Source organism: Adiantum capillus-veneris, chromosome 5 (assembly GCF_014529385.1).
Source record: "Adiantum capillus-veneris isolate H3 chromosome 5, ASM1452938v2, whole genome shotgun sequence".
NCBI classification, from domain to species: Eukaryota; Viridiplantae; Streptophyta; class Polypodiopsida; order Polypodiales; family Pteridaceae; genus Adiantum; species Adiantum capillus-veneris.
In genome coordinates, this window is record NC_140935.1 from 127985079 (window position 1) to 127998976 (window position 13898).

Here is a 13898-nt window from a genome sequence, read left to right on the forward strand (position 1 = left end):
TGGCTCCCATTTTTTCCTAAGCTTGTAGTCTACTTGGATCATCGGCACTTCATCATCTCTGACAGCAGCCAAATCAACTGCTCTGGCTTTCGCTTCAGCCTTCCTTCGCTGTTTGATGAATTTCGCTGCTTCAGGCAAAGTTTTTCTAATATCATCTAATTCAACTATGAGTTTCTCAATCCTGTCACAAATTTTGCACGAATTTCTTCCCTCTCTTTATTAGAGTTGTTAAGTGGAAGAATCAAGAGTATCTGCACAGTACCATTTCTCTATTCTGGTGCCTTTAATGAATCTTTCAGTGTTTTTTATTGCAGTTATATCTGATTTAACGCTCCCTAATTCCTCCATCAATCCCTAAACTGCAGCCAACATAGTCTCAGGAATCCCAGACCCTGACTGATCTGGTTGTGCTTTCTCAGAAGATTGGGCTGGTATCTTTTGAATGACCTGACTATCAGAACTTTTTGGCTACTCTAGTAGCTTCTTGGCTAAATCTTTTGTGATATTAGCCGCCAGTTCTCTCTGCTCCTGCCTTTCATCAACTACCTTTTCTTTACCCTTTGCCTTCCACACCTGTCTCTGTTGAGCCCATTCGCTACTTTCAGGACTGACTGGTTTTGCCAGCTCATCTAGAATTTCCTCAATGACCACCCCTTTGCTGCATGTAATTGCTCGTACAAGAACTGGCTTTGGGACCTTCGCCTTAGTAGCCACAGTAGTAGGTGTTTTTGGACACTGAGCCGCAAAATGCCCATACTTGCCACAAGTATAACATTTCAGACTTTGATTATGGAAATTACCATGACCCCGGTCCTGATCAGTACCCCCTGGTACCTGCCGCGCCCAGTACCAATACCATTGGTACCTGATTTCTCTTCTTGGGATACATTGGTAGTCTCCACTCTGACTGGTTCATCATTGGTAAATGCCACTATAGACAAATCTTTTCCCTTCTTGAAGTGATGAATGTGAATGCCACAATTGTTCCGTAAATGATCATATGCTTTGCAATAGGTACACTGTGGACATTCATTGGAAACATGATCTTTAGATTTACACTTTGAACACCAAGTTTCCATTCTTCTAACTGGTTGCTTGGTCTGGCTGATTTCAGCAATCTGCCGGGCCATCTCATCAATCTTCCTTGACCAAGACCCCTTCTTGGCTTTGTCTTTGCTTTTTTCATCTCAGCTGCTTTCAGAGATACTGGAGGTCTTACTGGAATCAGAATTCTCAGTGGAAGAACTGCTACTACTATACCTCCTCTTCTTGTGACTTCTCTCCTTCTTTGCCTACTATTTAAGCTTTAGCGCGCGCTGCACCAAATCATTGAATTTCTTTGTTGGTACGGGAACCTCCTATTCTCTAAGCTTTTTACTGTGGAACCCATTTAAAATCCATGCTCGCAACATTTTTTCAAATGGTGGCTCTTGTAGCTGCCTGGTTAGCTCCTTGGTTTTCTCAACATAACTTCTGAATGATGATTTTCCTTGCTTTATCTTATCCAGTTCACAGAGGATGTCCTCATCTCCTCTATTGTCTAAATATTCCAGTCCGAAAGCTTTGAGCAATTTGTTGTATGATCTGAGTTGGCAAGCTGGGTAATGGTAGTACCATTTCCTTGCTACATCCTTTAGTGTCTGAGGAAAGTAGTCAGCCCAGTCACCTTCATAAATATTTTTTAACTCAGCATACTATTCAAAATCTTGGATATGAATATCTGGATCATCTTTCTTTCCACCTTTGAACATTGGGAAAGAAATTTTCAATGAAGAGATATAATCACGCTCGTCAGCATCTTCTTTGCCTCTTCTGACCTTCGGAACTTGACTCCGTCTTGAGGACTTTTTGTAATGGTCCGTATCAGTATCCCAATCAATTTCTTTGTCAATCTTAGTTTTTGTCTCTTCTCTGGATTTTCTATTGGAACTATGATGACTACCCTTGCTGCCTTTGCCCCACTATCCCTATGTGTGGTCCGAGAACTCCTAGCCTTCCGTTCTTCTCTCTCAACCCTTCTCCTTCTGGACTGACTGGAGTGTTGAGAGTCCTTTGCCTCATCATCATGGCTGTGCTCCTCCTGAGCCTCAGTCTCAGTCACCGGTTCCTTCTTAGGATCATAGTCTCGTTCTGATTCCTCAGGAACAGGGTCAACGCGGTGTGATGGTTTACGACCATGACTGGTTTTGGGCGCCATCACAACTAAATTCTAACTGGGAGAAGAGTTTTCTAGTCAACTAGCAAATATCTTTAACCACCATGATCGCCAAAATGGAATTGGAGATGATCTCTTCATATAGCTAATTCCAGTGTTAGAATTTAGAGCTACTTCAGTCAATGAAACTGGAATAGAGACTAAAGACTGGACTAAAACAGTTATCTGAACTGAAATAGTATACTGAAATGAGAGACGGACTGGAAAACTCAAAAAGTGTTTGTAGTTTCAGATTTATAGTTCAGGAATAACCAGTACAAGGTATAACCGATTGAAGCTCAAATGATTACAATATTAGTGATGATTACAAGGTGAAGTTACAGGCGAAGAGATTGTAGCTCAGGAAATACTTGGACGGCTAAAACCAAGAGAACTAAGAAGTAAGAAGCAAGAAGCCCGATTACAATGTAATGGGTCCTTTTTATAGCCTTTTAGAAGTTATTGTAGTAAATGTCGTGGTAATTACTGATGTGTGATTGATCCACTGTTTGGCTTTCCAAGAGACAGTTCCCGCTTGTTGGGACTGTCTTTGCCTTCTACAATGGTACTCAGGTGACCAACGATAAGTTTGGCAGCACTACTGCAAGTGACATCAATCAAAAAGCTACTAATAAAAAACAATGGGCCATCAAGCATAGATCATACTTCATACTTAGAGTTTAATTCTCCCATGGATACTTGACAATGAATTCATAAATATAATATCTTTCTCCAAAAGATTGAAGATAATAAGACTCCAATGTCCTCTACAAAAAAATAACAATTAGTTAGGAATACCACAAAATGTTATGAATTTTTAGGAGTTAAGATTTACCCTTCAACATAGGGGTATATTATGTAATTGCAGGTGAGCATGTTAAAATCTTCAAAAAAACTTGAAAGTCTTCCTTGCTTGTTAAATAGACATTGTGTCACTAGAGGATGAAGTATGGAAATTTTCATAGCTACTCTAGAAGATCCCTCATAAGACACCTAAAAAAGAAAACACATCTCCCAATGAGGCCCTTGTGCCTGCACATGCACTGATAATTAGCAAAGGGGCAACACATACCTGAGACAGATAGAGAGCAAAGTATCACCAAGCTCAATGTTGGGGTTTACAAGCATACTTGTGTCTTGAGGGAATATGTTACAGTACACCTCATCATCCCCACACATGGAGACATCCACAACCATTTGGCTTGTAACTTTTTCATAAAGGAGAGAGTTGGATGCTCTTAAAAAAATTTCTTGCTCTGTAAGGGTAGCATCCTTTGACATCATGTCTTGCTCCCTCTCAACCTCCTTGCATGCTTTGATATCCTGGGTCTTTCTTGTCTCATAATGATGTGTAACATCTTCAATGACAACCCCTGAATTCTTCTACTGCCTGGAAGGGGGGATATTTAAAATTTGGAAGTCCTTAAGATCCTCACTAGGAATAAGCTCAAGAGCCTTATCAAACTTGTACCTCAGCCTTGACACAAGCACAAAATCTTTGCTCATCAGTGTGACCCTGTAAGCAAATGCAGCTGCAATGTAGCTATCATTCATAAAGTCTATAAGAAAATCCTTAGCAGCCTCAAGAAGGCACATCAAGGCTTGATATTTCCACCTTACTGAAACAAAGGTTTTGATATTCATCATGCTCACAAGTCTATGTGATATCTCTTTGACAACTCTCATGAAAGGTAGCTTTGGAATGAGAAGACAAGTAGACTTCTGTGCTTTCCTTATTTCCCTTACAGATTTGACTTGATAATTCAATCTTTTTATAGCAGTAGGCCTCTGGCAAGGTTGTGTAGGTGGTTTCCCTTCTTTCTTTACAACCTCTGGATTGACTGATTCTTCTTGGTTGTCATCATCTTTCTCTGAATCTTTTGGGGCTTGGTAAACTTTTCTTGTAGTTTGTTTTGTCCTTGCCATTTGATGGTGGGAAACTGCTCTCTTTTGCCACAAAATTCTCCAAAACAAGGTCCGCGGGAGGTCCAAGAGCCTTCTAAAGTATCCAGAACAATGCGAAAAGAGGTCCTCCCACAATCTGGAAGTGCTCCTCGCTATCGCATGGTCCGGGAAGATGAGAAAATACCGCAGGACGCGATAAGAGGTCCTTCCACAGTCTTGAAGTCCTCGCTATCGCGTCGTCTGAGAAGATGATGAAATACTGCAGGACGCGATAAGATGCACTCCCAAAGTCTGGAAGTACTCACTATCACGTCATGTGGAAGGTTGTAATAAATGCGGCAACCGGAGAGCAAATCGGGCAAAAAGGGGGTGTGCAGGTCGATGAGAAAAATACAATATAAATATGAAAGAAGAGATGGCGAAGGATGCTGGAGGTACAAAACGACGCGAACGTGTTTTTTTTTTGGGGGGGGGGGGTGGAAAATGAACACGTGACACAAGCTTCTTATACAACCGACCATCCGTATAGTGTTCGTTGAAAGCATGCCACGTGGAACGTGTGCATGAGTAACACGTGTCCATAACGGTCATTTTTGGCCCCTTTATATAAAGCTTGATCTCGTCTTTTGAAGGTGTTTTACTTTTTTTTGGTGCCACATGACGCGAGAATCTTTAAGTTTAACCTTTTCAAAGCTTTGTCTCACTGCTCTCTCAACTCTATTTCAATGATCTCTCTATCCATCATGTTGAACCCGCACAACGCAAGGGTGAGTGTTTGCAAAGGTTGGATCATTGCTCTATCGCTTCGTTCGGGTTCTATTGGCACGTTCTTAACCACTAGCACGATGCAATAGCAGTAGTCAGTAGATTGTGCCTCGTGCTTCTATCATGTCGTTTGGGTTTCACTTCCACGGCCTAAACCTCTGCACAACGCGATAGCCATAGCTAGCAGAGTGTGCCTGGTGCTTCTATCACGTAGTTTGGGTTATTCTTCGGCCTAAGCCTCTATCACTCCGTTTTGGTCTAGCTTCTTTGCTTTGAACTTTTTTCCAACCAAACCATGAATGAAGGTCGTGAAGAGATTTTAGAGGAGAGCCCAAGTGAGAAGCTCTTGGTCGCTATCATGGATGGTGGTGACATGGAAGTGTACACCAAGGCATATGAAAATTTCAATCCTTTGTTTGATCTTGCAGTTATGCTAGACAATTTGAATGACTTTTTGTCAGAAGAATTCAAAGAGTTTGAAGAGGTAGTTGAAGGCAAGTGTTTTATTTTAGATGGTAAGAATTATTGCCATCTAACTGAATTTACTACCAACTCAATCAAGAAAGGCAAAGTAACAAGGAGGCTAGGAAGATTTTCTAAGAAGACTTCATTTATTTGTCCACCGACGATTTCTTGTCAATTACATTCAAATCCTTGCAACCTTGTTCCAAAATAAGTTGCCTTTATTTTCTTTTGTTCATTAGCATTGATATGCAAGGCAAGGTGATGAAGTGAAAGATACAGACAAAGAGGGAACAAATACAAATGTTTTCATAGTTTTGTAGCTTGAGAAAAGTGAAATTCTAGAAGAGGAGGAAATCGATGCTGCAGCTGAGGAGCAGGAGAGTGCAAATTTTGACGTGGCTCAATTTAGAGCTATTACTGTCATTGATGAGCCCACAGAGGAGGTAGAGGTGTTTGAGGCCTCCCTTATTGTTCCAAACCTTCCCTACTTCTATATCAATGGAAAAGAGTATATCCATCTCCATCATATCCAATGTCTGCTTAATATGAGGGAGGACTACTGTATTGCAACCATTTCTGAAGCTTCTGAGGTGGCCAAAGATTTTATTGACATAGAAGAAGAGTCAAAAGAGGATTTTTTGGCACTTGATCTTCAAACATCAAATAAACTATTTCTTTCTGCTCCTGATGCACTTGCTCTATGCATGAAAAGAGTGGAAGAGGAGAAACCTACTCTCAAAGATGAGGATTTTGAGAAGAGACTTGTTGAGCTTGGCATCCAATCTTTTGGTAGAGACTTTAAGCTGAAGGAAATTGGAAATGACGTTGACATAAGAGAGATGAGTGGATCATACAATCTCCTTCAAGAAAAATTCATTGATGAGGATGAGTTGCAAAAGGTAGATTTAGTTTCACCTTGATCTTCCTTTTGAAATCTTCCTTTTGAAATCTTCCTTTTTTTCAAGTTTGTTTTCAATATCATTATGTCTTATTTTGCACATTGAACTCCTTGACAAAGAAAATTTTCTTGGGAGAGCTAAAGGATCAAGAGGAAAGCAATAGAGGGCACTTCAAGAAGGGATGCTTTCTCTCTCATGCACTACATGCCTACATTGGATAGTGCCACCTTTTGTGCTTTTCACATGCAGTATTCTGAAGATCCTTAGTTACCAATATTTGCTCTGAAGATATTGTCACAGTTTTTGGGGTACATTCCCCTTCAAATCAATGCAAACAAGATCATGCTACTTGAGAGAGTTGCAACACTTAGAATATTTGGGTATGGTGCAGGATTCAATGCCTCAAGAGCAGGATACTTTCTTTGCTACTCTAGCTATGCAGCAGCAACTGAGGAAACAAATGTCAACCTTCTTGGGGGCTATAAAAGAAGAAATTTTTTGAGATATAGGGGTGACATGCCTAGAGATACCATAAAAATCAAAAATTGATGTAAATTTGACAATGTTTTGCACAAAAATATCTTTTTCTGATTTTGGATCTCTTTAGAAAGAGTCGGTACAAAGTTTCAAATTGAAGCATTAATCTTCGTCTGTGGTTGAGAAACATGGTTGTTTGATCTCATCCGTTGTAATTGCCTCCTATAGAACCAATTGAATAATTCCTTTAGTGCATTGCTCCTTTTTGTCCCCCTCCCTTTCTCATACATTTGAAAAAAGAAGTCCTTGCTTGATAGTGAGATTTTTCCATTCCCTGAGTATCCATGTTGCAAGGGGTCCTTGTTTTGCAAAATATGGTCCATGCAGGTACAAAATATGCTTAAAAATTTTTAAAAGGTTAGTTGAACTCATAGGATGCAATGTAAAATACTATCCAAACTTTAAAAAGTAATTGAATACTCACCAAGTAATATGTGATGTCTTTTGCTCCCCAAGCATTTGTGATAGCAGTTATCAAAAGCTTTATTGCCTTTTTAAAGTCATCTGCAAATGTAGCAGAGCTAACCTGTTGTCTCAAAACTTTCAAAAAGTTGTCGAGCTTCTTCCACAATTCCATGCGTTTGTTGGCTACATCTGGTCTACTTTTGACATTGGTTGTTATTACACAAAGACCCTTCTAGCAGTTCCACATAGCATCAACTTATTTGCGTCATGGTTACTCAAAAATCTTCTGGATTTTGCTCCACCCATTGAAACATCTTGCAAAACATCACCCGCTCCTTTTGAAAGAGTAGGATCTTTTTTTAGATGCAATTGACCACCATGAAAACCCATTCAAGAGAGAAAAGCCTCGCATTTTTCTATGCACTTGTCTCCAAGTTTACTTGGCTTAATAGAATATGCATAATCAAGATGAGTCGAAGAAATTTGTACAAGATTCTAATCTCTGCATGCATTGTACATATATGTACATTTTTCAAATCTAATGTTAGAATTGGATCCCAAATCATAGAAGACAATGGGTAGTCAATGACGTTCACACTATTTCTCAATGGTGGTTTTCCAACCACATGTTCTGCAAGCCATCTGTTTGTTCCAGTGCTTGCCATGCAATACAGATATGGATACTTGGTATTGGCACCTCCACATACACCAAACATGCACTTCAATGTTTTAAGGTCGGCACTCAAGTGCCATTCTACAATAAAGTCACTCATTCCATCTACACAAAGTTGTTCACCTGCATTTTGGTCTTGTATAACAGAAGGAATATCGGTTTGCAAAAAGAGCCATTTCAATGTATCGTGATTTTCTACTGATATTTGAGCTGCTTTGATCCACCAAAGCTCCGTTTATAATTGAGTTTTGTTGTATTGGGAATCAAGCTTTCCCTGGCTATAATCCAATGCTCTCTTCATTAGGGATATGGATACTCTTTCCATTCTTTGACATTTTTGAATTTGAGCTTCATCCAATTACATAACAAATATAAGTTTTCCTTCACAATCTACTTCTCGCATGTTATAGTATCTCACCATAGAAAATTGAACTTTTTCTATACTCATCCAAATGTTATTAAAAACATTAAACTCAAAAGAAGATTTTTTTTTCTAGTTTTTGTATGGCATCGTTCCTTCTATATGATAGTACTCTCCAAAATGTTCAGGTATTTGTTCGTTTAACAAAGTCCTTACTTTCCCAACATTGTGAGTCCTAGGCAACCCAAAAGCTTTAATCTTGTCATACTTTAAAACCTGAAACCAAGTTTTAGAGATGGCCCTGTAACCCCTTCTACTCACCCCCACTGTGTCACAAACTTCTTGCTTTTGAGAAGCTTAGACCAGTAAACCCATATCTTCAGTAAATTTTGAAATACCAATTTCTTCTAAGTTTGATTTTCAGGAAGTTTCAAAAGTTTCAAAATGTCACTTTTGTTCATTACCTCATTCAAAAATCTCACCCTTTCTTGAACATTGGACATGTCAAATCCTAAAAGACTAGTCACGTGTTCTCTAGTAATCTTTAATCTTTTTTTTCTTTGTCCAGATTCTTCTGTTAAGTTTACTACATCTCTCATTTGTTTTACTCGTGCTCTTAATCCTATTGGAGTTTCTTTTAAAGTCTGAAGCTGATGATTTTCTTGTTTTAGAGACGCTATTTGGTTTTCAAGTTCTAAAATTCTTGTTGCATTTGAAGACAAAGCAGTTTTAAGATATTGAATGTAATGTGTATGATCAATGTGTAAATGAGATAGCCTAAAACTATATCCTAGTAAGCCATCAACCCCATCTCCAACAAATCTCATCAAACCATGCATGAGGTGTGTGAAAAGATGGATACCTTCCAGTGCTAGGATCCGGTGAATACAAGCTCCCATCTATCCATATATCAATGTGTTTCTTTCCCTCGTTGTGAATTGTTGTGCTTCATTTGCAGTTGTAACTGGTCTTTTATAAACACTTCGCGTAGTAGCATATTCTTGGCTTAGCTTAATGTTCAAGTGAAACTTGCGGTTATCACTAATGGAAGATGTATTACTCATTGTAAGTAATGAACACACAGAAAGTATAATGGAGATAACGTAGTAGTAGAACAAGTGCATCAGAAAAGAAGAGAGAAAGCTCGTGAAAGGTGAGGGAGAAAAAAGAGAGATTGAGTGATTCAAAAGTGGAAACAACTATTTGCCGCCAAGTGAAGCAAATGAGAACAAATTTCGAGGTGAGCCGCAAAAGAATGTGAAGAAAACGATATCATTTTTAATATTTAGAGATATGTACGTAGATATGCTTTAGATTGCGTAGATATGCCAAAATGGACAAATTTGGAGCTGTTTTGACCATAAACGGCTCTACTAATTAGTAAGTTAACCAATTCCTTACACAACCCTTTTTGAGTCGTTTTTGGCTCTAATGAAAAAACACTCTGCTGGATGCTAATCATGTGATGAAATTTATTAGAGAGCATCAATTTTTGTATGCTCTTTTTCGATTAAAATCACCAAACAAAACTTTGCAGATATTTTGTGTGACAAGGTTTGCTTGCAATCGCATATTATGTTCTTGCCACCTTGGAAGAAGTGGAGCCTGCATTGATTGAAATTGTAGCTGATAGACGTTGGGATGCATGGCTTAGCAAGTATCCTAGCTACCAAGAGGCAGCTACAAGGTGTGTACAACTTGTGAACTCGCAAGTTTTTTGGCGCAATGTAGAGAGAATTGTCACCCTGACCAAACCATTTGTAGATCTTTTGCAAATAGGCGACAAAGACTCTTTTGTCTTTGGTCGATCGAGTCTATTGGTATATGCCACAGGCATTGCACAAAGTAAGAGAGCATGCTGGCTTTGGTGCAAAGGACAAAGCTTCTATAATCACAGCTGCCAATAAGCGATGGGTGCAATTGCATACGCCGTTGCATGGTGCTGCATTTGTATTAGATCCTAAATTTCAAATGCACCAACAATCAGCCAATAAAAAAGTCATGAGTGACTTCAAAACAGTGTGCTCGAAACTATTAGGACAAGAGGATGGGAAGATTGCTTTTCATCAGCAAGTTGATTATGCTAATAGAACTGGCATGTTCCAGGATCCATGGCATATAGATGCCATTGCACACAGAAGTGCACCTCTATGGTGGAAGGAGTATGGTGGGGAAAAAGTGGAGCTGTAACACATTACTGTTAGGGTTCTATCTATTGCAGCATCAAGTGGACGTTGTGAGAGGAACTGGTCAGCTTTTGACTTTATGCATACTAAGAAACAAAACTGGCTTCATCCTCAACATGCTACTGATTTGGTTTATGTTTTTTGCAACATGAGACTCATCATAAGCCGATGAACATTGCCACAAGAGCAGCACAGAATTAGTGTGGTGTTTTTCAAACCCATGAAGCTATAGCTGCGAAAGTAGACAATGACAATCATATGGAATGGGAGATAGCTTCCAAATGCTCTGATATAGCTAAAATATATGATATGATTGGTGTGTTTGATGGAGATGAAGATGTATGACTTAAGGTCTATAAGTTTTGCTCGTCACTGTGAGTATGTGAAAATTATGACACATCACCATTTTACACTACAACATGTTCACCTCTCTCTCTCTCTCTCTCTCTCTCTCTCTCTCTCTCTCTCTCTCTCTCTCTCTCTCTCTCTCATTCTCTCAAGTTACTTTTGCAATAAGAATCATAATTACAATTAGATACAATACAATACAATTTGTTTGATCGAGAATACAAAAATGGCATGCTGAGGGGATAAATAATGAACTGTGATTACAAAAAATGTAGCCCTTTGCCAAAATAGATAGGGGTAAAGTGATCAAAGTGCTCAACCCAAAGGTTGAGTCAGCTCATTGAGTAGTTCGTCTATGTCAAACTCAACACTTTCAGGCATAGGAGATGGGCCTGGAGGTCCTTGCTGCAAAGGACCAGCCTGATCTGGCAATGTTTCATAGAGTGTTCCATATTGTTGCAGCTTTGCTTGGGCCTCTGATAGCTCTATCTCAAGCTCAAGGATTTTTCCGCACAAAATATCAGGTGTCTCTCCTTGACTTGCAAGATCTTGCCCTTGGCTTGCCAATGCAGCGAGTGTCTCTGATTCTTCAAGAAGCAGAACTATGGGCCGTTTGCGTGGAGGCATTGGATTATTGGCGTGACTTGCAGCCACTTTCTCTGCAATCCGACCATGCCCAACGCCAGAGTTCTTGGGGCGGTCTGACCAATCCACACGTCTCCCAAGGATGTCGTGAACATAGCATTGTTGTATAAAGTAGAGTGCCATTTGGTTGTTGTTTGGCATAACTCTCTCTCGACGTATGAATCTTTATAGCAACACTCGTGCGAGTCCTTTGTGTTGCAAATCTGATAGATTTACAGGAGTTGATTCCTTGGCATTGCCGCTGATTCAAAAATAAATTTTGGCGCACGAAGTGGCTTGGACACAGGTGAGAGGCTCGCCTTGCCCACACTCGTCCTCTTTCATCCGTGCAATAGCTTCGAGATCTTTCTCCTGGCCATAATGCTCTCTCGTCTTTGTAGGTGGCTTGTGCTTCAGCGTGGTTATGTTCTTCTTCCATATCCGTCAATCAAGCGAACATGCCATCCTGAGAGAGATTTGTCGTAAAGTTAATAGGTTTATCACTTTCAAATCTTCAAAGAAATAGACATGATAGCTTAATCTTGCAGCAATAAAGAGACATAATATTTACCACCATGTCATTGAAAAGATATTTACAAGCACAACTAAAGAGGATAATAATTAATTCATCACTTCAATCATTAGTTGGTCGTAGACTAGAAATCATTACAATGTCATGGCCCACTCTATGGGAACCGTTTAGACATAAGGAAAGATCAAACGCGTTAGGTCAGGCTAAGGGATTGTTTCGCTTGCCACTCTCAACGTGGGTAAGTACGTTGCCCAAAAAATCCCTTTTGTTTTGCTCTTGTGGCACTTCCATGCACTTCAAGAGTTGTTTACAAGTATGGCACATGGAGTAGATATTGTGTCATGTATTTGTTAATCCAGATTCCATACACAGTTTGACTTAATTCATAGCAAACGACGATATATTATGATTGCAGTACATACATTGTACAATGGAGAGGAGAATACACAAAGAGAGAGATGGAGAGAGGTGAAGAGGCCAAGAGTGTGAGGTACGCTCATCACAAGAACTGGACCTTGTTATGGGCGTTACATAATACACGTAAACGATTGGAGCATGAATGTGAACAACCCATCTGGTGTGAGGTACGCTCACACAAGTCGTGGACGTTGTTGTAATGTTGATTGATAGTTTAATCAATCTAATCCCTGATGAAGTGTGTGGAACGCACAACACAATCATCAGTGGACAATTTAAACGTCGTACATATTTACATCCAAGACAACACCAAGTCATCTAATAACTAGTGGTGTATCTACGGATCAGAAAGTACAAGGCGTGTCATGCTAAGATGAAGAGGACATAGGTATGCATCTCTCCACTCTTAGGTAGACAAACGTATCTCTCATATTTCTATGTAGTAAGAACGATGATGTGACTTAATCCAATCCCCGATGAAGTGTGTGGAACTCACAACACAAATATCAGCCGGACAACTTAACCATTAGAAAATTTCGTAGGTCATTTGGAGGGCCTTGTAAGAAATTGTATTTCTCTCTCTAGAAACTTTTTATAAATTGCACTTGCACCTTGTGAGTACGTCCAAAAGGACAACCAGACACTCTAAAAAGTAGATTTATATTCCCAATCGTCCTTGAAAACGGTCACTTTTTTATTTAATGCGAGCGTCTTTTTTAGGAGGCAGGTGCGGCGCATTCAATGCAGCTTACGTCATCACTAAAAGTTGAAAAGTCACAAACTGTCAAATAGTGATAGATTTTGAGGCTTTTGACACCACCAATGCGTTCGGAACGCCCAAATACCCTGAAAACGAATGTCTACTTGCCTCATTCCGACAACCGGAGAGGCAAAAAATGTCAAAAAACCCCAAAAAATGGGCTTTTTACTTAAGGCGCGCGAGGAGCCATTTCTAAATTCTAGAATGCCCCTCTGCGTGCCGTTAGTACAAAGCTCCTTTTAGTGATTTTTGGACACTTATCTTTCCAGAAAGCCCCTTTTTAGAGGTTTTTGGACATTTTCCTCTCAAAAAGCTCCCTAAAAAGAGGAAAAAGGGGCTTTTTACTAACGGCGCGCGAAGAGGCATTCCAAAATTCTAGAATGCCCCTCTGCGCGTCGTTAGTACAAAGCTCCTTTTAGTGATTTTTGACACTTATCTTTCCAGAAAGCCCCTTTTTAGAGGGTTTTTGGACATTTTCCTCTCAAAAAGCTCCCTAAAAAGAGGAAAAAGGGGCTTTTTACTAACGGCGCGCGAGGAGGCATTACAAAATTTTGGAATGGCCCCTCGCGCGCCGTTAGTAAAATGTTCCTTTAGGGCTTTTTGACATTTTTTTGCCTCTTTGGATGTCTGAGCGAGGCAATTGGACATTCATTTCTAGGAGATATGTGCGTTCCGAACGCATTGACAATATCAAGAGTTTCAAAATCTTCCACCACTTGATAGTTTTGTGACTTTTTGAGTTCTAGTGATGACGTAGCCCGTATCAAATGCACCGCATCTACCTTCTGGAAAAGGTGCTCGCATTAAATGAAAGAGAGTGCTCGTCT

The 13898-nt window shown here is 39.8% G+C and overlaps 1 pseudogene; it reads right to left on the reverse strand.

Moving 5' to 3' along the window:
- Nucleotides 1–3577: 3577 nt before the first annotated feature.
- On the reverse strand, nt 3578–4120 carry LOC147458089 (histone H3-like centromeric protein cnp1 pseudogene; annotated as a pseudogene).
- Between the last annotated feature and the right edge of the window lie 9778 nt (nt 4121–13898).